Source organism: Pongo pygmaeus, chromosome 19 (assembly GCF_028885625.2).
Source record: "Pongo pygmaeus isolate AG05252 chromosome 19, NHGRI_mPonPyg2-v2.0_pri, whole genome shotgun sequence".
NCBI lineage: Eukaryota > Metazoa > Chordata > Mammalia > Primates > Hominidae > Pongo > Pongo pygmaeus.
In genome coordinates, this window is record NC_072392.2 from 73,585,287 (window position 1) to 73,610,455 (window position 25,169).

The 25,169-nt window shown below is 48.0% G+C and overlaps 1 long non-coding RNA gene across 1 annotated transcript; it reads left to right on the forward strand.

Annotated features, from left to right (window-relative positions):
- The first annotated feature begins 14,743 nt into the window (after positions 1-14,743).
- LOC129017378 (uncharacterized) lies at positions 14,744-24,251 on the forward strand. The gene is made up of 3 exons (XR_008495062.2): positions 14,744-14,809; positions 18,400-18,538; positions 21,932-24,251. It is a non-coding gene; the product is annotated as an uncharacterized LOC129017378 (long non-coding RNA).
- The last annotated feature ends 918 nt before the right edge of the window (positions 24,252-25,169 follow it).

The following is a 25,169-nucleotide window of genomic DNA, read 5'->3' on the forward strand; positions in this document are numbered from 1 at the left end:
AGTGGGCGGGGCAACTGGTGAGTTTCTTGAGTGGAAGGGGCAGGTTACGGTAGGGCGTAGTGTTGGGCTGAGACTGAGGCAACTCCGGGGTAACCCTGGCCATCTCCCCTGGGGCTGGTATGGATAGCCTCTGCAGTGGTTCTTCAGGGCCAGGGGGCCCTCCAGCCTTACAGACCCATACCTCGGGGTTATGGTCTTTCTTGGCAGATTGGCTGTTTTGTTTCACACCCAGCTGCTTCCTTTAGCTTAAGATGGTCTCAGAACAGTGATTTTAGCCCCAGCTGCTTCACAAACCCTGCCCAACACCACATCACTGCCCTTTGCCATGATCATCAAGGGATGGATGGAATGACATTTCTTTATACATCTATAGATATGACATTTCTTCTTTAGCCTATGGATGTGATAGATTACATTAATTTACTTTTGAATGTTGAGCCCTCCTTGCATACCTGGGATGAACCCCCTGGTCATGGTATATAATTCTTTTTTTTTTTTGAGATGGGGTCTTGCTGTGTTGTCCAGGCTGGTCTCAACCTCCTGGACTCAAGTGATCTTCCCACTTCAGACTTTGGAGTAGCTGGGATTACAGACATGTACCACTATGCCTGGGTCTGTATAATTCTTCTAATACATTGTTGGGTTCAATTTGCTAACATTTTGTTGAGGATTTTTGCATCTATGTTCATGAGTGATATTGGTGTCTAGTTTTCTTTTGTAATATCTCTGGTTTCAGCAATGCTGGCCTCATAAAATGAGTTGGGAAGTGTTCCTTCTGCTTGTATCTTCTGAAAGAGGTTGTAGAGAAGTGGTCCTATTTCTTCCTCAAATTTTTGGTAGATTTCACCAGTAAAACTGTCTGGTCCTGGTGCTTTCTGTTTTGGAAGGTTATTAATCATTAATTCAATTTCTTTGCTAGATATAAGCCTATTCACAGCATTTCTTTTCAACCTCAAAATACACTATTTCCCTAGTTGACGGGGGCACCTTGTCCTATATCTACTCTTCTGAGAGAAGGGATTCCAAGTAGATTTAAAAAAAAAAGTCCAGCCTATATTTTGATGTATTCTGCATGTCTCTCACTAAGGGAGAGGGAAAATCAGTTAAAGAAACTAAGAAATGGCCGGGTGCAGTGGCTCACGCCTGTAATCCCAGCACTTTGGGAGGCCGAGGTGGGTGGATCACGAGGTCAGGAGATCGAGACCACCCTGGCTAACACGGTGAAACCCCATCTCTACTAAAAATACAAAAAATTAGCCAGGCGTGGTGACAGGCGCCTGTAGTCCCAGCTACTCAGGAGGCTGAGGCAGGAGAATGGCGTGAACCCAGGAGGCGGAGCTTGCAGTGAGCCGAGATCGCAACATTGCACTCCAGCCTGGGTGACAGAGCAAGACTCCATCTCAAAAAAAAAAAAAAAAAAAAAGAAACTAAGAAATGTAATTTTTGACTGAGTTTTTTTCTTGTAGAGAACCCACATTACTCATTCATTCAAAATACATTTATTTGGCTGGGTGTGGTGGCTCACGCCTGTAATCCCAGCACTTTGGGAGGGCACACTGCTGAGGTGGGCAGATCGCCTGAGATCAGGGGTTTGAGACCAGCCTGGCCAACATGGTGAAATCCCGTCTCTACTAAAACCACAAAAACTAGCCAGGCATGGTGGTGGGCACCTGTAATCCCAGCTACTCGGGAGGCTGAGGCAGGAGAATCTTCTGAACCTGGGAGGTGGAGGTTGCAGTGAGCTGGGATTACACCACTGTACTCCAGCTTGGGTGTCAGAGTGACTCCATCTCAAACAAACAAACAAACAAACAAAAAACAACAATTTATTAAGTGCCCCTGCATTCAGATGTTAGGATATAGAGATGAATGGGACAAGGCTCCTGCCTGCAAGGAGCACACTGTTCGTGGCAGAGTATGACTCATAGACAGAAAGGCCCCCAAATCTCAGCCTGGTGCAACCAAGAGGCCTACAAAAGGCTGGAGCTGAGCCATCTTCTGTCAGCGTTAGTCGCGTGTGGATACCGAGCGCCTGAAATGTGGCTAGTCTAAACAAAGATGTGCTGTGGGTGCAAAATACAATTCAGATTTTAAAGAGTCAGTATGAAAAATTATATGAAGTATCTCAATAGTAATTGAATAATTTTTTTTTTTTTAGAAATGCAGTAACATTATGTTGCCCAGGCTGGTCTCAAACTCCTGGCTTCAAGCTATTCTCCCACCTCGGCCTCCCAAAAGGCTGGGATTACAGGTGTGAGCCGCCATGCTGGCTCGGTAATTTTTTATATTGATTGTGTGTGGAAATGATGCTGTTTTGTAGATACTGGGTTAAATAAAAATATTATTAAAATTAATTTCCTCTGCTTCTTTTTACTTTTTAAGATGTGTTTTATTAGTTTCCCAAGACTATCGTAACAAATTACCACAAACCTGATGCCTTAAAACAACAAACATTTATTCTGTCACAGTCTGGAGCCTGAAATTGGACAGAGCCATGCTCCTTTCAGGGACTGAAAGGGAGAATCCATTCCTTGCCTCTTCAAATTTCTGGTGGCTGTCCTGGAATTCCTGGGCTTGTGGCCGCATCACTCCAGTCTCAGTCTCTGTGTTCACATCTCCTTCTCCTCTTCTGTCTGTCTAATCTCCCTTTGCCTCCCTTTTATTTTCTTTTTTTATTTTGGGAGAGGGTCTTGCTTTGTTTCTCAGGCTGAAGTGCAGTGGTACCATCATGGCTCACTGCAGCCTCGAACTCCCAGGCTCAAGCAATCCTCTTGCTTCAGCCTCCTGAGTAGCTGGGACTATAGGCACATGCCACCACACCCAGCTAAGCTTTTAATTTTTCTGTAGAGATGGAAGTCTCGCTATGTTGTCCAGGTTGGTCTCAAACTCTTGGCCTCAACTGATCTTCCCACCTCAGCCTCCCGAGTTGCAGTGATGACAGGCCTGAGCTGCTGCGCCCAGCTCGACACTGGGTATTTTTTTTAGCAGCTGTTTTCTAACATCCAGTGTTCAGCTTTGTGGACATGAAGAGCTCGTTGCTGAAACAACTTCCTGAATCAGTTACGATGATGGTTCTTGAAGTCCACAGACCCTGAGCGGCTCCTGATTCTTTTTTTTTTTTTTTTTCTGAGATAGAGTCTTACTCTGTTGCCCAGGCTGGAGTGCAGTGGCGCGATCTCAGCTCACACTGCAACCTCCACCTCCTGGGTTCAAGCGATTCTCCTCAAGCCTCTCGAGTAGCTGGGACTACAGGTGTGCGCCACCATGCCCGGATTTTTTTTTAAATATTTTTAGTAGAGACGGGGTTTCGCCATGTTGCCAGGCTAGTCTGGAACTCCTGACCTCGAGTGATCCGTCTGCCTCGGCCTCCCAAAGTGCTGGGATTACAGGCGTGGGCCACTGTGCCCGGCCACTCCTGATTCCTTACTCTCCTGATGGTACCAGAGGGCAAGACTCCCAGGTGGGTTGCTCGGCCTCTGTGTTCTGGGAGCTTTTCCTGCAGTGCAGCTTGCTCCTCTAGCCCTTTTGATCATTTTCTAAGGACAGAATACTGCATGAAATTCCTCTCTGCTTACACTAGCTAGTGTGGCTTCTGTTTCCTGAAGGTGACTGATGCGAATGGGTGGGGCCAGGGTAGAGATTGGCCTGAGCAGTGGGAATTTTCTGTGGTGGGCCGTGGAGATACACGGGGAGCCTTTAAGCAGGGCAAGGCCAGGGAGGGAATGACATGAACATATGTGTGCCTTAGGGAGGTCCTGTTGCTTCAGGGAGGTGCTGAGCCCCCTGAGAAGGTAGCAGAGGTGCAGACTTTACTGCTCTCTGGGAGTCCCTCTTCTTTGGGGTTAAGACAGACCCAAAAGATTGGACAGAGATGTTCTTTGCCTCAGTGGAGCAGATAATTGACTTTGAGTGTTTAGCCTCCTGAGCATTCTAGGCTTTATTTGCAACATGCAAATCTAAAATGAATAGCAGGGAGGACTTTACAGTACAGAGGATAGTGAGAATTTTGGTAACCAAAAACCGGGCTCGGGATCAAGAGAGAACAGAGCAGGTAAAAGCTCAGCACTGGTGCTCTGAGTGTCTGAATTCACACTTAGTCTCCATTGCCAATTTACTGTGATACTCCAGGAAAGAGAGTTACCCTTTTAGGGCCTGTGAAGTCCCTCTGAGCTGGAGGAAAGTTTTCCTTCTCTTGTTGCGTAGGAGGGGTGAGGAGCAGTGGAGAGAGAGGTCCTTCTTTTTCCAGGGGAGGAGGTGATGGTCTTTCCAGTGGGGCTGCTCTCAGGTCTTACGCTTTTGGACCTCTGACCCCCCTAGCTATAAAATGCACATGCCTGGCCAGGCGCAGTGGTTCACACCTGTAATTCCAATACTTGGGGAGGCTGAGGCAGATGGATCTGAGCTCAGGAGTTTGAGACCTGCCTGGGCAACATGGTGAAACTCTCGTATCTCTTAAAAAAAATTAGCTGGGAATGGTGGTGCCTGTCTGTAGTCCCAGCTACTTGGGAGGCTGAGGTGGGAGAATCTCCTGAACCCAGGTAGGCTGAGGCTGCAGTGAGCCATGATGGTGCCACTGCATTCCAGCCTGGGTGACAGAGTGAGACCCTATTTCAAAATAATAATAATAATAACACGCACATGCCTGAAGCTCTAGTCAATGGCTTGCCTCTGCAGGGCAGGTAAAGCCCAATTCAGGACCATCTTTATTATGAAGGCTTACATCCAGGTCAGGGTGGCTCCATGCATTCTCCAACCCCAGACTGGAGGGCCCCTCAGGCACTGCCACATCCTCAGACTCAAACTCTGTTGTTCACACATCCCATCAGTAAAAAATGTTGACCAGGCACCCTAATAACTATTTGTTTATAAATTACAGATATACAGGCCAGGTGTGGTGGCTCACGCCTATAATCCCAGCACTTTGGGAGACTGAGGTGGGTGGATCACTTGAGGTCAGGAGTTCAAGACCAGCCTGGCCAATACGGTGAAACCCCATCTCTTCTAAAGATATAAGAATTAGCTGGATGTGGTGGTGCACGCTTGTAATCCCAGCTACTTGGGAGACTGAGGTGGGAGGATTGCTTGAACCCAGGAGGTGGAGGTTGCAGTGAGCCAAGATCATGCCACTGCACTCTAGCCTGGATGACAGAGCGAGACTTCATCTCAAAAAAAAAACCAAAAACATTACGTACATGGAACTTTACAAATTATATACATAAATATATTAGTATTTACATTATAAAAATATATGTACATTATAAAATATGTTATGCTCATTATACGTATATGTATAAACTATATTATATACATTCTAAAATTTTAAATAAAGATGAAGAAAAAATACATTGAATCTTTTTCAATGATATATTTAAAAGTAATTTTATGGCATTTCATTTAATTAAAACCCTTTTGTTCTCACAATGAGAGCAACATGATTGAATATGCTTGTTTATTTTTGAAAATCCTGGTTTGTGAAATCTGAAAACACTTTGTGGAACAGTGATTTGAATGTCTCATTCTAAATTCAGTTTATTTCAATATTCAGTTTTAATGGTTGTCACAGCTGAAAAGAAGGCCTCACGAAGATACCTAGATCCAGACGGATGGGGTGCATTGTGGGCTCAGCTCATTAAATCATGACATTAATTTTCAATTTTCAATTTCATCCACCAATTATGCAAAGGTTTTGTTCAAAATTGGCTTGCAAATTTCCATCTTCTCTCATGTCAATCAGTTGTTCTTGCAAAGAAATTGGAATATGTTGCATTTTAATACTTTCAGCAAATGGATTTTAAACCCACTCAAACTCTTCATTTAGAAGATTTTTAAGCAAATTAAACATTTCTTTTTTAGTTCGTTGTTTGAAGGGCAGATATGAAAGATCTTGGGAACACATGAGGTTTTCAGCCACAAAATCATGTAACAATAGGAACACTTTCAAACCTTATTTTCAAATGCTCTGTCATATTCTTTTCCTTCCCCCACAGTTGCTTCCTTGATAACTTGGCTGAACTTCACCTTTATCCTGATGAAAAGAGATTTCATTTTTGGAAATCTCTACTGTAGCACTCAATAGGCAATACTTGTTCTTCCTTTGTGATATGGCAAATGAGGCGATCTTCTGCTATTTTCTTGCGGTTTCTTTGCAGAAATCTTTTTAGGCCATTTATCCTTTTTTTTTTTTGAAGGAGGGCTAATTTAGTTTGAATCAGGCAGTATAAACTGGGATATGCAGACATCAATGTGTCACAATACTTTGAAAGTGAGCAACAGAGTGAGAGTATGGCCCTCAAGTTCTCTGCCTGACGGAGTGACTAATTCAGGGGACACAATTGGCCGACAAACAGACCGAGTGAGGGTGCCTAGGTCAATCTGTATGTTAAATATTAGTTGACCTGAATTTATTTATTTATTTATTTCTATCTTTCTTTTCTTTTCTTTTTTTTTTTTTTTGAGACGGAGTCTTGCTCTGTCGCCCAGGCTGGAGTGCAGTGGTGCGATCTCGGCTCACTGCAAGCTCCGCCTCCCGGGTTCATGCCATTCTCCTGCCTCAGCCTCCTGAGTAGCTGGGACTACAGGTGCCCGCCACCACGCCTGGCTAATTTTTTGTATTTTTAGTAGAGACGGGGTTTCACTGTGTTAGCCAGGATGGTCTCGATCTCCTGACCTCGTGATCCACCCACCTTGGCCTCCCAAAGTGCTGGGATTACAGGCGTGAACCACTGCGCCCGGCCTCTTTCTCCCTTTCTTCCTTCCTTCCTTCCTTCTTCCTCTCTCTCTCCTTCCTTCCTTCTCTCCCTCTTTCTCTGTTTTTGTTTTTTGAGACAGAGTCTCACTCTGTCACCCAGGCTGGAGTGCAGTGGTGTGATCTTGACTCACTGCAACCTCCAGCTCCCAGGTTTAAGCAATTCTCCCTGCCTCAGCTTCCTGAGTAGCTGGGATTATAGGCGTCTGCCACAACGCCTGGCTAATTTTTGTATTTTTTAGTAGATGTGGTTTTGCCATGTTGGCCAGGCTGGTCTTGAACTCCTGACCTCAGGTGATCCGCCCTCCTTGGCCTCCCAAAGTGCTGGGATTACAGGCTTGAGCCACCATGCCCCACCTCTTTCTTTCTTTAACAAAAAATTTATTCTTTTTTTATTTTTGTAGAGATGGGGGTCTCACTATGGTGCCCAGGCTGGTCTTGAACTCCTGGACTCAAACAATTCTCCTGCCTTGGCCTCCCAAAGTGTTGGGATCACAGGCATGAGCCACTGCACCCTTCCTCTTTCTTACTTTTAGATACAAATACATGTATATGAATTCTAAAATTTTCTTTCCGCATTCCGCGGTACTTTTGGAGTATGTATGTGTAACCTCATTGGACTGACAGGTGAGCTGAGGCTTAGTGTGGGGGTTGCCTATGGGCCCCATTGCCAATGGGGTGATAATGCCAGACTGAAACTCAGGTGCTTGCCTTCCACGATCCTCCCTGGACCCTGACAGTGTGGATGTGGAGGTGATGCAGGGTAGCCTGTGCAAGCCCCACCCCTGTATAGGGTCCTGTGGCCCTAGGAATACCTGTCTCCCTGGACTCAGGGCCGGAACCTCAACATCTGCTCTGCTCTGTGCTCTCTGGGGAGCAGCACTGGGTAAGCCCAAGAACAGGTGTGGTTCTGATTAGAATGCCTCTTTGTTTTCCTACTCCCTTCCTTCCTCACGTCAGAGCCAGGCCTCTCAGACCAAGTCTAGATCACTGTGACCAGGGGTAAGTTATGTGGGCCTCTCAGAACCAAGGAATTTGTTCTTGGCTTTGGGACATAATTTGCTGATTTGTACACCTCAGTTAGATCTGAAAAGAAAATCAGCCATCTGTGCCCAGAAACAGATAGGCGGGGGGCTGGGCGCTACCGTCCTTGGGCTTACCCTCCTGGACCTCTCACTGTCCTTGGAGGAGGGGAAGTGCAGGGCTGCTCTTGGAGGCATCGGTACCTGTGCAGCAATAACCCAAGCTGCGGGACCGTCTGTCCAGACATTGGACAGGAGAAGGACATCCCCGGCCAGCTCGTGTGCGATCCTGCATGGCCCTAGGCCCAAGGTGAGCTCATGGGATGAGTCAAGCCTCCTGCTGAGCCCGGTGGCTGAGTAAGAGGACATGCTGTGCTCTCACACCTCCCTGGCCCCACCGCGGCATGCCCACCCTTGTCTTCCTTTCTGGGGTTTGGCTTACTGTCACTGACAACATGGGGCAGCCCTTTTGCACACGGCATCCCTGGAGCCACGTGTTAACTGTGAGTTAATAAATGGGTGTTGTTTTAAGCCACTAAATCTGTGGTCATTTTTTATATAGAAGTAGAAGATGAATACATACTATAAGTCTAAATATTCAAAAGTCATAAGTCAAGCTTACAAACTGTTAATAAAATATGTTCTATCCATCTAGCTTGATTTTTTTTTTTATAATGACTGTGAAGGCCAGGATCAAATTCATAATTCTCTGACAACTAGGAGTTCTGTGCCAGGAGGTAGCTGCCTGGGGAGGGCTGGCCCCTGGATCCCAGTCCCTCGCTGGTGGTCTGGTCCTTCTTGTCTTCTCATTCCTGGCTTCATCCTGCACCAGAAGTTGGGGGACAGAAGAGCCCTGAGAAGCCAAATTCTAACTGCTCTCCTTCAAACAGCTATCCCTTGGGCCCAGGTTGTGACTTGCCTTGGGGAAATTAACCTGGAGAAGAGTTTCAGGGCTGTTTGGGCAGGAATATCATGGTCCTCCCTGGGCAATGCATGGTCTAGAAGGGAGGCTGTGGTTCTGGTGACATCCACTTGGACCCACAGATTCTTCATTCCATGGGGGTGACCAGAGGAGAATTCCTCTACAGCCGGGGACCCAGGCCAAGGGCCTTTCATTTTGTCCTTTTATTGTAGTAAAATATGTATGACATCAAATTCACCATTGTGAATTTAATATATTCACAATGTTGTGCAACCACCACCTCTATTTCGGTCCAGAACATTTTTATAGCCCCAAAAGGAAACTCTATACCCATTAAGCAGTCACTCCCATCTCCCTCTCCTCCAGGCCCTGGCAACCACTAATCTGCATTCTGTCTTTATGTCTTTACCTATTCTGGATAGTTGATATAAATGGAGTCACACACGATGCAGCCTTTTGTGTCTGGCTTTTTTCACTTAGTATAATGACTTCAGGTTCCTCCATGCTGGAGCGCATTTCAGCAGCTCATTCCTTTTTAAGGCAGAATAACATTCCATTGTACGGATAAACCATATGTCCAGGGGCCTTTCCTGCCAGGATCTAAGATGGTATTGGGCTGGGGCTTGGGAGAGGTCAGCTGGTGACTTTACCTCTTTGTCTTTTTCTCCTCCATGCCTCTTGGGGTTTGTCACTTTAGAATATGCCGCTGAGGCTTGGGGACCCAGGGAGACAGCCTGTCTCACCATGTCCCCTAGTCTTTGCAACCTGATCCTGAATCCTGCCTGGCAGTGGCGACAACATCAGACAGAGCTGGAGTTGGTGTGACCCCATCCCAGGAGGATGCTCCTATTTTGGGGATCCCAGCTGTCTCTGGTCAGGGTGCCTCAGCAGAGTCTGGGAAAAGCCAAAGCCCGTCTCTGGTGACAGCTCTGAGGTCCGACAGTGGGGAGAGGTGGTGGGTGGGGGGAAGGAGTTGGACTTGCTCAACCGCCGTGCCTGGAGGGCGGAGGGAGTCCATCCTCGCACGGGGCAGAGCAATCGGACCCAAGCCCAAAGAGATGCTTAGCTCTTCACTTGCGGAGCCTATTTTCCAGAGAAATTTAATTCCACATTGTTTGTTCTCTGCTCTGCAGACGCTTCAGAGTTCTGTGCCAGGAACCGAGCTGAGGAACTCAGCTGAGGAAACCACGGGAATCTCATTTGAAGAGGAATTTGGCCCCTGGAGCCCCATCCCCACTCACTGGTTGGAGGGTGCCAAAACTTCAGTCGCCGCCGCCACACCAGCAAACCCCAAACCACAGGAATGCAATGGGGTCACCTGGGGACAGAGGGAGATGGCTGGACAGCGAGTAGGCAGTGAGCCCTTGGGCCTGCATCGCATGGGGTCTGCTATTTTGTGACAAAAGCACTGGACTTGGTCCCCAGGCCTCGGTGTGGATTCAGGCCTCGGTGTGGATTCAGGCTTGCCACTCGGGTCATGGGGTCTTGGGTGGTCATGCCTGTGGCTAACCACGCTCATCTGTCCACTCTGGCCTTTGGACCAACTCGGGCAAGGAGCTGAGCTTGACGGGGAGGGAAGCCACGGATTGGGGTGGACGGAGACGGTGAGTGAGAGTAGAGTGTTCTGGTCTCCAGGCTCTGCAGGCTGAGCAGGGGAGGCGCCCAGCACTTGTTACCCAGGGAAAGGAAACTACGTCGATAATGGTTTATCAGCTATGGGTCAAGGACTGCTCCAGGCACTTTTTTTTTTTTTTTTTTTTTTTTTGAGACAGAGTCTTGCTCTGTCACCCTGGCTGGAGTGCAGTGGTGCAATCTCGGCTCACTGCAAGCTCTGCCTCCCGGGTTTCACGCCATTCTCCTGCCTCAGCCTCCCGAGTAGCTGAGACTACAGGCGCCCGCCACCATGCCCGGATAATTTTTTTTTGTATTTTTAGTAGATACAGGGTTTCACCATGCTAGCCAGGATGGTCTCAATCTCCTGACCTCGTGATCCGCTTGCCTGGGCCTCCCAAAGTGCTGGGATTACAAGCATGAGCCACCGTGCCGGGCCCGCTCCAGGCACTTTATATAATACATTGCATTTCTCCTTACGGTGGTCCTCTGGTGTGGCTGGCATCATTATCTTTTACAGACAAGGAAACCAAGAAAGGAGAAGGGGACTCCCCTAGAGTAACAGGTACCAGGGGAGAGGCTGGGCAGAGGGTGGTCATCCCCGAATGCTGAGTGCTCCACACCATGCCACTGGCCCCCGACTCAGTCCTCAGACTTGTTCCTTGGTGAGATCACAGTTGAAATAATAGTTTTCTTCTCCTTAACTTCTCCTAGTTAAGAAAGGAATCATAGTATTTTTGAGCTGGAATGGACTTGGGTACAAGTTACCATTTTACAAATGGGGAAATTGAGGCTCAGAGAGGAGAAGCAGCTTTTCCATTTGAATCTTCAAATGGGATTCCCATGGTTTCCTCAGCTGAGTTTCTCAGCTTGGTTCCTGGCACAGAATTCCTAGGTATCTGCAGAGCAGAGAACAAACAATGTGGAATTAAACTGCCCTGAAAAATAGGCTCCTGAAGTGAAGATCTAGAAGATCTTCCTGACTTTTATCACCCAGGAAGATAGCAGATCTAGCTCCAGATGCTCTCTGGCCATTTGGCCCACATGGATAGAATGCAGGGTCCCCGAGGCCAAGGCTGTCTTTAGTGCCCAGTGGGACAGAATCTCCTCGCTCTGCCCAGGTTCCACACCTGTCTGTTGGTGTGACACTGCGTCCAACCTGAGAGGTCACTGATGGTTTGGTGCACCCTGTCCCCCCTATTACAACCCTGCTGGGAGGGTTTAGGAGTGCCATGTTGGTAGACGAAGCACTGCTCTATTTTGTCCCTCACCTTAACAGGCACATGTCACCTGTACTGGGTGGCTCTATCCAGCAGAAGGAGAGAAGGTGGGAATGAGTGCCATCATGGTTCAGACACTGTCCAGTGGGGTCACCTTAGCCTAGTCACTTCATATATGGAGGGATTCCTGGGGGCAGGCTCTGTGCTAAGGTGCTTTGGAAACAAAAATAAAATAATGTCCCTGTTCTGAAGGAGGAGCTCACAGTCTAGTGGAGAAGGCAGACCTGCAGTTTAACAATGACTATTTCATGATGTCCTTGCTCTGCAGAGGAGGAGGTGAGCAGCACAGTGTGAGCACGGAGGGAATCAGGACCTCCGTGCTCCCACTTGCTAGAGGAGGCAGGGCTGAGATACAACGAGAAGGGTTATTTGCCAGGTGGACAAAAGCAGAGGTCATTGAGTTTAGAAAGTGGGTTCAGGTTGGGTGCAGTGGTGCACATCTGTAGTCCTAGCTACTTGGGAGGCTGAGGTAGGAGGATCCCTTGAGCCCAGGAATTTGAGGCTGCAATGAGCTATGATGGTGCCACTACAGTCAAGCCTGGGTGACAGAGTGAGATCCTGTCTGAATAAACAAACAAAAAGCAGCAGACTCAGCAAGTGCAAAGGAATGAACATGTGGCAGGGAAATGTGGAATAATTTGGAAGAGTTGGATAATACAAAGTGGCATGGTGGCAATGATGGTGCGGGGATGTTAGGCTGGCGAGGCATTGGGAAGCATGAAAGATTTCAAGCAGGGGATGGACACAACCAGATCTGTGTGTTGGAAAGTCTGCCTGGGCTGCCCCACCGAGGGCATGATGGGGGTGGGGAGGACATCTGGAAAGCTGATACCGTGATCTGGATGAGATGGGGTGGGGTAGGGGAGGCACCCTAAGGCTGGGCAGTGAGAGAAGTAACAGGATTGAGGGATTGTGCTTAGCTGGTTTGGGCTTGAGTGACTGGATAATTGGGGCACCATCCATCCCAGTAGGGAAAAGGGAGGTGTGTAGGTTTAATGGTGAGGATGGAGATGCATATGCATTAAGTTTGGGGACCTGATGATTTGAGGTGCTCATGGGACATTCAAAGTGAGATGTCTGAGGAAGAGTTGATATAAAGATTTGGAGGCCAAAAGAAAAGTTAGGGCTGTAGTTTGATATTTGGGGCTCATCATCCTACATCAAATACAGTTGAGTTAAGGGGCCACAGAATGCTCTGGAAGCTGCACAGGATGACTTTGGTGCCCTGTGCATCCACTGTTGACATTCGCCATTCCCCCACATGCTGAGGCTTCTGCCTGCATCCCTGCAGTTCTGCCAGAGGCCTTCTCTGAAGACAGAAGCAGGCTGTCTGTCCTCTGCATGGGACAGGTTAGGAGTGCCGTGGAGCTGATGACGCCAGGAGCAGCCTTCAGCCAGTGACAGATGCGAACTGGATGATGAAAACTCCATCTTCCCCTCCCGTAGGTGTGTTCTGCCATCTCTCAGGGGCTTCCAGTGGGATTGCGTTTGAGTTCCCTGTTGCCCACAGATGCTTGTCAGTCCTCCTCTATTGGCTTCCTCCCCTTTTCTACGTCACTCTTCCATTTCCCTACAGTGCTTCCTGGGATCACCTGCCAAGTCAATGAATCTCATGCTCGTCCTTGTCTCAGAGTCTGCTTCTGGGGAACCCATTCTAAAACACTGGTTTCCTTCAGTAGGATGCGCATCTGCATTGACTGCTTCCTGTCTTGATTGCTTCTTCATGTTTCCAGCATGTCTTGACTCTCAACTGGCCTGGAAGTGGCTTCAGGGTGTTTTCGTCTCTGTGTCTTCAGCACCAGGATGCCGGGGGAAGGGATTCCTCAGCAAGCGGTTGTTGGATATACGAATGAATAAACCCACCAGTGGCTTCTCATTGCTTTTAGGATCGAGACCCAACTGTTCAATAAGCTTCACAAGGCTCCTCCCCACCTCTCCACCTCCACGTCCCGCCACCCTCCCCTCTACCCTGTGAACTGCAGTCACTCAGGTCTCTCCTCCTCTTCCTCTTCAATTTTCCATGTGCTTTCCTCCCCGATGGCGCGTGCAGCACATGTGGGTCTCTGCCTGACTGCTCCTTCGCCAAGCCATCCTCTTGACACAGTACTAGTTCACACCTCCTCCTCGATCCTTCCTTTAGCACGCCTCCATTTCCCCCTCCCTGCCCCCTTCTTGCTCAGGCATCGTCTCCGCAGCAAAGATATCCCTGACCACCGTCCCCAGCCCAGACCAGTTGGGGCCCTACTGTTCTAACCTCCTGTAGCACTCTGTATATTTATTCATGCTCCCTATCATTGACTCCGGTTATGAATTTTTTTTTTTTTTTTTTTTTGAGACGGAGTTTCGCTCTTGTTGACCAGGCTGGAATGCAGTGGCGCGATCTTGGCTCACTGCAACTTCCGCCTCCTGGGTTCAAGCGATTCTCCTACCTCAGCCTCCTCAGTAGCTGGGATTACCAGCATGCGCCACCACGCCCGGCTAATTTTTTTTTTGTATTTTTAGTAGAGATGGGATTTCACCATGTTGGTCAGGCTTGCCTCGTACTACTGACCTCAGGTGATCCACCTGCCTCGGCCTCCCAAAGTGCTGGGATTACAGGTGTGAGCCACCATGCCCAGCCTTGAAATTATTTAAATAATGCTTAGAATGATGTTTCTCAAACTTTTCTGATTATGAACCACAGGAAGAAATACATTTTATGCCAGGACCCAGTTCACATAATACATGTATAACTGAATGCTTATCCTCACTGCTTGGGCTACACTGATATTTTCTATCCCATTCTGTATCGCATTTAAAAAATGCTGGCTGTGACTCACTAAATGGACTATAGGCTGGCAGTTGGGAAAAAGGTCTAGACAACAAGGTAGATGCCTGCAAATTCAGGAGAGTAGGGACTTAATTCACTTGTACTCACTGCTGTCCCCCAGGGCACTGCACAGTGTCTGGCACCCAGAAAGGTTCTCAATCGGTATTTGTTGAATGACCATATGATAGGAACAAATATGTATGAATGAGTGAATGAATTGCCTGCCCCACCCAGACAGGAAAGTGTGGCTTCTATCAGATTTTTCTGTTACTGAAAAATACCAGCCCACTTCCTGTGGCTTTGATCTGCAGCCTTAATTCTAAACTCCCCTGTCTCAGCCAACAGCTATCTGCAGCTCATTTCCTGCTTTCTGGCTGTCTTATCTCTCTCTCCAAACATTCCTCAGCTTTCTCTTTCCAGGTAAGTATACCCAGAGCCCCAGTTCTTCCTCTTGCAACTTTGGCGGCACAGGGTGGGGCTGCCCTTTTGGGCCAAGTACTTCCCAGATCTCAGGCTCCTGGGGTGTGGGGCCTTTCTAGGTCAGTTGTGTCCTTCTGATTCCAGCCTCCTGGGGGGCAGGTGCTAGGGCTGGGCCTGGGCATCGGTCCACATCCTGTTGATGGTCTTTGGGACAGGACGGGGGATGAGGATGGAGGGTAGACATTGATGAAATAACCATGCGGATGTCTAATTACGGACTGTGAAAGAGGCTATGAAGGAAAAGTCAAGGTTACCTTGAGAATGTGTAACAAGGCACATGCCTATAGGGGATCAGGGAGAGCTGCCTCAATTAATCCAAGATCTGAATACAATCAAAGCCAGCCAGGCAAGAAGGGTAAAGGAGAGAGAAAGAACTTGCAGATGAAAGAGACTGCAGGTGCAAAGGTCCTGGGGTAGGAGTGAGTGATAGTGGTCCTGTTGAGGAGCTGAAGAAAACTCAGTGCAGCTGGTGGACAAAGACAGAAGGATTTACAACAAGGAGGCCAGAGAGGCACCTGGGGGCCAGCCCCAGTGCACCAGCTTAGAGGTTTTGGATTTACCTTGAGAACAGTGGGAAGCAACAGAACATTTGTAGAAGCGTGATGACATTGTGTTTGTTGTTTTTTATTTGTTTTTGTTTATTTATTTTTGAGACAGAGTCTCGCTCTGTCACCCAGGCTGGAGTGCAGTGGTGCTATTTCGGCTCACTGCAATCTCCGCCTCCCGGGTTCAAGGATTCTCCTGCCTTAGCCTCCTGAGTAGCTGGGACTACAGGCACATACCACCATACCCAGCTAATTTTTTTGTATTTTTAGTAGAGACGGGGCTTCACCCTGTTAGCCAGGATGTTCTCAATCTCCTGACCTCGTGATCTGCCCATCTCAGCCTCCTAAAGTACTGGGATTACAGCAGTGAGCCACAGTGCCCGGCCCTGTTTTGGTTTATTTTTGAGACAAGGTCTTGCTCTGTCACCCAGGAGTGCAGTGGCACAATCGTAGCTCACTGTAGGCTTGACCTCCTGGGATCCAGCAATCCTCCCAAGACATTGTGTTTTGAAAGATCGTCTGGGTGTGGTATGGCTAAAGGGTTGGGGAGCTGATCAAGTGCAGAGGGCAGGAGTCTAGGGTGGTGGTGGTGGAGATACAGGCACATGACTGGCTTTGAGAAATACAGTACTTAGTAAGTACAGTCCAATATAGTCCAATACAGTAGAGTTGAATTTGTTCATTCAACACTTTTAAACACCATGACTCTAAAGACCGGAGAGCCAGGCTGGGTTCTGCCTTTAGGAAGCTCTGTCTTTCTGGGAGTGCAAGCTGGAGGCAGATTGGCCAAGCTGAAAGTGCGAAGTGCTCAGGGAGGTTCAAATAGCAAGCATGCGTCCTGGAGTGCATGCCCAGAGGAAGAAGGAGCACCTTCAGTGGGTGCTTTCCTGCAAATACTGTTTGAGTTCCAGGCAGAAGAGAAAACGGGGCACTGGGAGAGGATTCATTAGGGTCTCCTCCCTGACTCCTCACCATCATTTATAGGACTTTTGGCTACAGGGATCTTCCCTGCATTTCACCGGGGCCTATAGTAGGGCTGAGAGTGTGAGAGGGAACAGGGGTCTCCCCAAGTGCCTGGGGCAGCCGAGCCTTGTAGGTCAGGTGACGATAGCATCCAGACTGGGCTCTCACTCTCCTCTTCCTGCTTCTGACTCATTTTCCCTGGAAGTGCATTCCTCTGTAAACTTGCTTACTCATGGAGTCTCCGCCCTCCACCTGCAGGCCTGCGCCCTTCCCTGGGGTGTCTCAGTGAGCAAGCCTGAGTCCCCACCCCTATCCCCGCATCCCCATCCCCAAGTAGGGCCTGGGTCTCCCCCTTGGAGTGGGAGCTCCCTGAGGGCAGGGTGGGGATGTTTCTTTGCTTGGTGATTAGGGCTCCTCCAGGGCCTTGAGGAGGGTTTCTCACCCACAGGCTTGTTGCCAGCCACTCTCCCGCCACCCCTCTGCCCATCAAAGGGCTCTGAGGGATCCTCCTGTTATATGGAGTGGCAGGTTGTGGGGTGGGTTTGTGGGGCTCCAGCTGCCTCCCCAACTAGTTTCCTGCTGCTGAGGACTGTCTAGAGGGCTTCACGCCCTGGCTGTGGGGAGTATACACAGTCCCTGAGGGTGCTTCCCCCCAGGGCGTACTCTCTGCTGTGACTGGAAATGGGGCCAGGTTTAAGGGACTGCTGGGGGCTCATGGAGGTCAGCTTGTGCTCTCCAGACTGGCTTTCCTGACTCCCGGGGGCACTGACAGCAGTGCTGTTTCCTGACAGTGTCTGGCTCCCTCCTCTGCCCCCGGCCTGGGCTCCTGGGTCTGCTTTATAGACCTGCAACAGAACTGCACAGACAGGGTAAGAGCGGCCTTCTAGTCAGCAGAAGTTCAGATGGAAAGAGACTCTGCTGACCAGCACCAGGGCATCTGGGGCAGCCCCATGGTTGGTCCCCAGGACTGGGAGCTCACAGTCACCTGCTCCAGTCCCTGCCTTCCTGCCAAGGGGAGGACCCTCTCCAATGTGAGCTGGGACCTGAAGTAGGAGCCTTTCCTTGCTCTGGTCTCACTACACTTTGGTGTCCACCCAACCTCCTAAGATCACATCAAGGGGCTCTTGGGAGAATAGGACATCTGCCCCCTGCATCCCAGCACTCTCAGACTTTGGATGGTATAGCACAGAACTGTAGAGCTTTAAAGGAGGCAGCAGAGTTTAGGGGAAGAGAAAAACAGTTGATCTCTAACAGGCATTCTAAATGGAGTCCTCAACAGCTGGGAGCAGCTCCACAGGCTTCAAGGTGTGGGTGAAGCAAAAAGACCAACTGAGACCCAGGGAAGCAGGAGGGTCTATAGGAAGATCGGAGGGAACTGGGGGCAGCCTGTGCCTTTGAGGGCCTCAGAAATATCCCACACACACCCCCTTCTGGAAGGACTGAGGAACAAGCTCTTGGGAGTCGCATCCAAATTGGTCAGAACCGGCCGGGTGTGATGGCTCACGCCTCTAATCTCAGCACTGTGGGAGGCCGAGGTGGGCAGATCACCTGAGGGCAGGAGTTCGAGACCAGCCTGGCCGACATGGCAAAAACCCGTCTCTACTAAAAATGCAAAAATTAGCCAGGTGTGGTGGCGTGCACCTGTAATCCTAGCTACTTGGGAGGCTGAGGCAGGAGAATCACTTGAACCCAGGAGGCAGAAGTTGCAGTGAGCCGAGAAGGCACCACTGCACTCCAGCCTGGGCAACAGAGTGAGACTCCATATCGAAGAAAAAAACAAAAAAACAAAAAAACCAAATTGGGCAGAACCACTGGGGTAAAATAGGCAACAAGCTCAGAAGGTTTACATATTTGGGGGGTGAGGGTCAGGGGAGGCGTCCCATGGAGGTGGTCTCAAAGGGAAGCCATGTGTTGAATACTTCCAGTACCAATAGCAGGGTGGGGGGATCCAGGAGTAGTGAAGTAGTGAATCCCCCAGCTCATTCCCACCCCTTACTCTGGAACCTCCTCCTAAATGTACAGGAAAATCCTTATTTAATAACAATCAACAGAACAGGATTATGAACAGACGCCATACAGAGGTATTTGTAAGAAAGAAGGTGGATGCCAGAATCCTTTCTTCAAACAGAAGCTTACCAGTAAGTGCAGACTAATACAACAGGTAGGTCAAGGCTAATCCAGTTGGAGGGGGTGCTGGTGGAGGTGGGCACTGAGGGAGGGGGTTAGCGCCCTAGCCGTCCAGCCCTCTCCATCCTCCTGCACCCCCCACACCTGGGTTCTATGCAGCCTGATGTGTCCCCACCCCCTCCTATGCAATGAAGGAGGGAGAGGCAGAGAGGGAGGGCGGCTTCCCCAAGACCACCCAGGGTACTGGTTTGTGGTGGAGCAGGAAGAGGTCACGAGGCCTCCTGCCTAGCACTCCCTCTCTTACCCCAGCCTGTCTGTTGCCGCCTGCATCCCTCCATTCACACAGTGTCTTCTCCTGCCAGACCCCAGCAGGACATAGCGGGCAGGACAGATTCCTCTGGGTCTGCCCGAAGGACTCAAAGCCCAGGGACAAGAGTCGCTTGGTGGCCTCAGGAAGGAGAGAAGGAGGCACTGTTTCGGATGGGCCTGGGGAAGTGGAGGTGGGATGCAGGGCTGTGGAGTCCTCCTGGCAGCCTAGGCTGTGTGTGGGGCGTGGCGGGATGTCAGAGGGTCTGTGTTGAGGCCTAGCCCTGTCTCCTCTACAGTGGAGGAACTGCTTTGGGACTCAGTTTTCTTACTTGTAAAATGGGGCCACGCTCTGCCCTTCCAGCTTCATGTTGCTGAAGGGAGGCTCTAAGGAGACGGAAGCTTTCTGTTCCCGTAACAAGATGCCATGAGCGAATCATACTCTCAGCCTGGCCCCCAGGAGTCTCCTGCCTTCGGGCTTCTGGAGTTCCCTGCTCCACTCTGACCCCCAGGGAGAGTCCCCATGTATCCTCCCCGCTGTGGAGGGTGCCCTCACAGTCCTCCCTGAGCTGCCCCAGGATGACTGGCTCCACAGGGAATGTCCTCCCAAGCTGTAGGAAGTGGAGCATGGCTGAGAAGAACTCCCTGTGGTCAGGTCACCCCCGTCCCCAGATGCACACAGACACAAACACATACATATCCTGAGGTATTGAAGAAGAATTCACCACACCCTGAAGATTTCTTTCCACAAAGCACTCTCTCCAAGCCCTGAGTCACCCAACTCCTTCACTCTGGATACCCTGCCAGGACAAGGATATTTGTCCTTTCGGCAGACATGGGTTCAAGTCCCTGCTCCACTGCTAACTAATGGCATGGCCTGGGTCAAGCATTACTTGCTAATCTAAGTTTTTTCATAGGTAGAATAGGGATAATAGCATCAACCTTATATGGTGGTTGTGAGGATCAAATGAGATAATGTATGTGTGGCAGGAGGAAAGCCATTGGCCGGGGGTGAGTGTTCCATCCCAGTCTTTCCCTTCTCTCTGCTCATCAGAGAAAATCCTGACTTGGCCTATTTGAATTGTGTGTGTGTGTGTGTGTGTGCACGTGCACGCCTCCCTTACCCTCTAAGAAAGGTGCTGATTTATTGGAATAGTCCTTAGGCATAGGCGATATAGAACCGGGAGGAGAGAGAGAGAGGGAAGAAGGATCAGCAGCAAGACTGAGGGAGGAGAGAGGTTTGAGCAGCTGTAATGGGTGAGGGAAGAGAGTGGGTGGGAGAAAGATTTGAGAAGCATCGCTATGATCCATGAATCTTTGTAGTCAAGTTTAAGAAATTCAAGTAAACAGAGTTATTGTGAAATTATTATTTTTTGGTTGCTATTCTCTCTGTCCTCTCCGTCTCTCTCTCTCTTTTTTTTTCTTTGAGATGGGGTCTTGCTCTGTCACCTAGGCTGGAGTGATGCAGTGGTGAGATCATAGCTCACTGCAGCCAATTTTTTTTGTAGCAACAGGGTCTTGTTATATTGCCCAGGGTGGTCTCAAACTCCTGGCTTCAAGTGATCTTCCTGCCTTAGCCTCCCAAAGTGCTGGGATTACAGGCATGAGCTACTGCGCCCAGCCTGGTTGCCATCCTTGATGATAACACAGCTTTGAGACTGGACCATTTGCATGACGGCCTTATAAGTGATACCCCTACGTAACATGCTTAGCACACAGTAGGGACACAGTAGGCACAGTGACTGGTGCTGTATCCTCTCAATTTGGATGACACTTGTGTGCACGTGTACTGTCTCCCATATTGGACTGGGTGGTTCCTGAGTGTGGGTTGGATCACATCAGCCTGGGAGCGACTTGAAGCCTGGGACTCTATTTTGTTTCCCTGCCCTCCCACCCACCGCCATATTAGATGAGAAGCTCCTTGAGGACAGGGATTCTTCCTGTCCTGCTTTCTTCATTAGACCTGTGACTCCCAGTGTGGGTGATGCTCTTCCTCCTTTTGGCTCTGCTTGAGGCCTGAGAACAGGATCCTGCTCACAGACTGTGTCTTAGCTCCATATTTGTCTGACTAATGGGCCTAACGCTGCCTGGGTGGGAGGCGAAGGTAGAGGGAGGAAGAAGGCAAAGCTCAAGGCCTGAGGTGTTTTCTTCTGACTTGTGCTGCCCAAGGCGGTAAAGAGAACAGAGAAAGCATCCTGCCCCAGCCCTGCCCCAGAGCTAAACGTCATTCTAGAGAATGAAAAATTCCATCCCCACCCAGTGGGTTCTCAGAATTCCAGGTGAGCTCTGTCTGGTCTAACTGTCTTTCCTCCTCTGACTGTGTCTCATGGGGTGGGGCAAGGGCCAAGCCAAACCAAGGATCTGTCTCGTGGGGTGGAACGTGTTTACTTGTGTTTGGCAAAGTGGCAGGGTTGGCTACAGAGGTCATGACAGCAGCTCAGAAGCTCCTGCAAGAAAGGAACAAAGTGTTTGCGTTGTGGACAAGTTAGAATCTGTCTGTCTGGGTCATAGCTTGGCTTCCTTTCTTCCTTCCTCCCTCCCTCTCTCCCTTCCCTTTCCCTCTCTTCCTTCCTTCCTTCCTTCCTCTTTCTCTTTTCTTTCTTTTTTTTTTGAGATAGGATCGTACTCTGTCGCCCAGGCTGGACTGCAGTGGTGCGATCTCAGCTCACTGCAACCTCCACCTCCCGGACTCAAGTGATTTCTCCTGCCTCAGCCTCCCAAGTAGCTGAGATTACAGGTGCATGTCACCATGCCCGGCTAATTGTTGTATTTTTAGTAGAGATGGGGTTTTACCATGTTGGCCAGGCTGGTCTCAAACTCCTGACCTCAAGTGACCCACCTGCCTCAGCCTCCCAGAGTGCTGGGATCACAGGTGTGAGCCACCGCATCTGGCCATGATAGCTTGGCTTTCATATCTCTGCCTGGCAGTGGATTTGGGATCTTCATAATCCAGTACAGCTTGCTGCAACTCAATTAGATTCCAATACTTATTGATTGCCCACTGTGTGCTAGCTATAGGACTGGGTGCAGGGGAAATATGAGGAATCAGATCAGGACACTCCCTTTAAGGAATCCCTCTCTACCAGAGGGATAGGTGTGTGCAAAGCTCTCTTTGTTGCAGAGAGATTGGAACTACAGCAGAGGTGTGAACAGGTGTCAGGCGGACACAGAAGAAAGAGCAGGTACTCTTCTGGAAGGTTGGAGAAGACTTTGTGAATGTGGGGATGTTTGATTTGAACCTTGAAGAACAAGTAGAGACCCAAGAGGTACAGAAGAGGGGAGGTGGAAATAGCATTAACGAGGTGGGGCATAGTGAGTAGTCTAGTATGGAGTGGGAAGGAGGAATAGCAATGAGCATTTATTGAGCACTTACTAATCACTGGATTCTGTGCTAGGTGCTCTGCATATATATTATCACAATCCTCACAGCAATCTGAGAAGGTAGGTACTGATGTGGGAACTAACATTTGGAGAGAACAGATGGTTGAACCAGGATTTGAATCAGGTTTGTTTGACTCTAAACTCCATGCTCTTTTTTTTTAATCATGCCAGTGGTTTTCCCAGTATATTCTACAAAATTTTTAGGGTTCTGAGGAGGTGCTTTAGGGACATGTATAATTTTAGTTTCATATTTAAAATATGTTATAATCAACAGACACTGAAATGTGTTATGTAACAAAAAAAAAAAGCTTTCCTTCCATCTCTGTGTATATTTTTGAGTTTCTTGTAAATGTGTCATTGATTAGAAGGACTGCACAGTCTGCTCAGGTCTGTCTATGTAAAAGCACACACCCATGCCCACCAGCCTTCATTACAAGGTCGGTGGGACTTCCAATCCAAGACGGTTGACTAAATGCACATGGGCTTATCTTTACCTCTTCCAGAAATGTCTTTGTAATAAATAATAAACATATCAATGCTTCCAAAGGAGAATTTGAATTGGGAGGGGGCACCTGTGGACAAGAGAAATCCCAACAAATTTCTGGAGAAGTGGTTCGATGGGGAATGATGACTGAGTAAGTAGGACAGAGGAAGCTGCAGTGTGGAATGCACATGGCTGGGTTTGCAGCCAAAGAGGGAGCTGACCCACCCGCAGAGGCCCAGAGAAGCTCAGGACTTGGATGTGCTAGGTGCAATGGAGGGTGGGAAAGGGATATGTGGCTGAAAAGGGGGCGCTTAATTGGAAGTCTACAAATGGAACAGTTAACTTCCCTGACCCTTATATGCAAACTGTTCAGCCAGCAGATATTTGCTCTGTCCCCCATTTTGCTCCTTCCCCTAATTTCTTCTTTAAAGAAATTAAACTGCCTGAGGAAGACTAGGATAGCTGAGTTTTAAGGTGGCATCTGAGAGCAAAGCACATTGCAGGCTGACATTTAGAAATCTCAAGGCATAAAGATCAGTTTACGTGGAAACAAAGCCTGCCATTCATCTCCTCTTATCCATGTACACAGAGCTTCCAGGAAACTTTTCTACTGCTTCATTCTTAAATATGAATGGACAACCATAAGCCAGGAGCTATTTGAGGAAGCCTGAAATATGAAATAGAGAGACTAAGATAAACAAAGTGAAAATAAGACCTCTGAGGAAACAAAGACAATTCATACGTAGAATAGAACTTAAAAAAAGAATTCAAGAAGACACTGAATCTGTAAAACATGAGTAGTGATATGAAAAAAGAAACAATTAGAGAACACAAAAGCCCCAGACATAGAAAAATGTAATTAAAATTCATTGGAAATGTTGAAAGTTAAGGTCAAGGTAATCTCTCAGAAAATAAAGCAAAAGGGTAAAGAAACAGAATTTTATCAGATAATATATGAGACATAAAAAATCAATAAGGAGGTCCATGTTTGATTTATAAAGATTTCAGAGAGAAGAGAGAAATCAAGGGAGAGAATTTTCAAATAAATGACTGAACAGAATTTTTTAGACACAAAACACTCCAGTCTTCAGAATAACAGGATTCAAGCCCCCAGCAAAAAAAAAAAACCACACAAGATTTAGAAATTTCAGAATACTTAGGAAAATGAGAAGATGTTAAAAGTTTCCAGAGAGAAAAAAATCACCTATAAAGGAATGAAAATCAGAAAGGCACCAGACTTCTCACTAGCAGCATTGGATGACAAAAGACAATGATGCAATCTCTTCCAAGTTCTGAGAGAGACTGATTTTCAACTTAGAATTCAATACCTAGCTAAACTGTCTACTGGTTAAGAGGGCAGATCAAAGACACTTTAAGACACATGAGGACTAAGGAAGTTTACTTCCTATAGACTCCTTGTGGTAATGTTCCTGGAAAAAAAAACAGCAATAGAGGATGTGCAGCAGTAAAACAAAGGAGAAACCAAGAATGAGAAAAGCATGGAATTTTTGTCAGCTTATAAGTTAGCTTGGTATACAGTTTTAATTAATTTGTTTATTTAGTGTGTGTTTTCTGTTATTAGGTTTAGGTATCAGGGTTATGCTAGCTTTGTAAGATGAACTAAGTTTTCTACCTTTTTATTCTCTGAAAGTGTTTGCACAGGGAATAATCTCCTTCTTGAATGTTTGCAAAAACAATTGTCCACATCTTTTTTTAAAAAACACTTTTTGGACAATATTTTCTATTTTCTTTCACCATTTTGTGCCTTTTGTGGCAGGTCATTCTGCTACCCAATATTCATTCTTCTTCCTTTATTGAAAAGAATCCAATTTTGCCAAGTTCAAAGTTAAATTTCATGGACTCCCTTTCAGAGAGTGTGGCAAGTGACACAGTTTTGGCCCACGAGATGAAAACACACATTTACTGAATAGAGTTTCTGGAAAAGCTATCAGTTTCCTGATAAAAAGGGACAGACTTAGCTGTCCGTTTGTCCTCCCTGCCTTGTCTGGAATGTAGACAGGATGCCTAGATGTGGAGGAGCAATCTTAAAGGTGTGAAGACAAAAGCCACTTTCTAAGGATGGTGGAGCAGAAAGGCAGGAGTTCTGCTCCCTGGCACCATCATGGAGTATGCCCAGCCCAGATCTGTCCCCCTCTGAATTTCCTGTTGCGTTAGAAAAATATGTCCCTTTTTAGTTTAAGTTACTGATCTCAATTTTCTGTTATTTGCAGCAAATTCACTTTTAATTGATACAACCTTTCACCTCAGAGCTGCTTCTTGTAACACAGAAGTTTTCAGATTCTATGAAAAGGTATTGAGTGAATTGAAGGCTCTGTTAAGGGGGCAACTATCTCCCCTCCCCATTCTCCTATCAGCCCATAAAACAGGAACTGACAACCTCTTGGAAGAATTGGGAAGAAACTTTTCGATTTTCTCTGTACAATCTTCACTGGTTCCTCTCTGAGAGGAGGAGGGACCTCTTAGGTTGGTGTCG